Source organism: Arachis ipaensis, chromosome B04 (genome assembly GCF_000816755.2).
Source record: "Arachis ipaensis cultivar K30076 chromosome B04, Araip1.1, whole genome shotgun sequence".
NCBI lineage: Eukaryota > Viridiplantae > Streptophyta > Magnoliopsida > Fabales > Fabaceae > Arachis > Arachis ipaensis.
Window position 1 is genome coordinate 103,037,283 of NC_029788.2, and position 1,076 is coordinate 103,038,358.

A 1,076-nucleotide genomic window follows, 5' to 3' on the forward strand; every position below is an offset into this window, starting at 1 on the left:
ATTGATTTCTAATTTTGTTTGTTAGGGAAAATTTGCCGAATTAAAAGCCGAACTACATTTGAGGCAAAAGAAATCTTAGTAAATAATACTCTTTTATTTTTTATTGAAAACAATTATTTTTTATTTATTTAAGAAAAAAAAACACTAACATTAACATCTTACATTCTTACCTTTACAAGGAGTTTCAAAACTTTCTCAAATTAGACCGACACACCAAAGTTTGTGATTCTGAGGACATATGGTTTCTTGCCAATTTGCCATTGAAAAGAAAAGAATGTTTAGTTTCATTTCTCACCAAAATCCAACTTCACTTTCGCCCTCTAAATTCAGCAGGTAGGTATAAGGGGAAACAAATGTAACAATGCCATTGAAAGCAAACCACCAAGTCGCATTCAACAGATATCTCTCGTCTCCTCCCTCTGTGATCTTTGCCGAACACATACCATATTATGTGTCCACACTCCACATACCATATTACGTGTCCACATGTATTAATAATAAATTTAAAATTTGTTATCAATAACAATTAAATTCATTAACCAAATTTAATATTTTATTGAATTATATTATAAGTGAGAATAAGTCAAAATCCAATAATCTAAATAACACGAGACTCACACTTTAGTATTTAATTTAAACCAAATTAGTTGACATAATATTTTAAAATAATATGCAGAAAGTCATATAGTTAACAAAATGTTATATAAACATCCAAATTTAACAATTATTCATGATAACTATATAAAAAAAATGTTTCAGTGTAATTATAAAAAAATCAATTATTTACTTAACATTTTTCAATGTACAAAAATAACTGAAGATACTTTCTATGATATTAGTTAGGAGATGACAATGTGTAGGAGAATGAAGACATGAGTCATGAGACAATTCCCACTCTTCACTCTCAAACTTCTCCACATCTGCATTCCTGAACTTCTGAAAATTTGTTCTCTCCATCTTCAATTTCCATTTTCCACCAAATATGTAATTCCATCGATTTCTATGAGATTATTCTAAAAAAAGAAAAATATAATATATTAAGATAAAACAAAATTAATATTTTTCAATCATGTTAT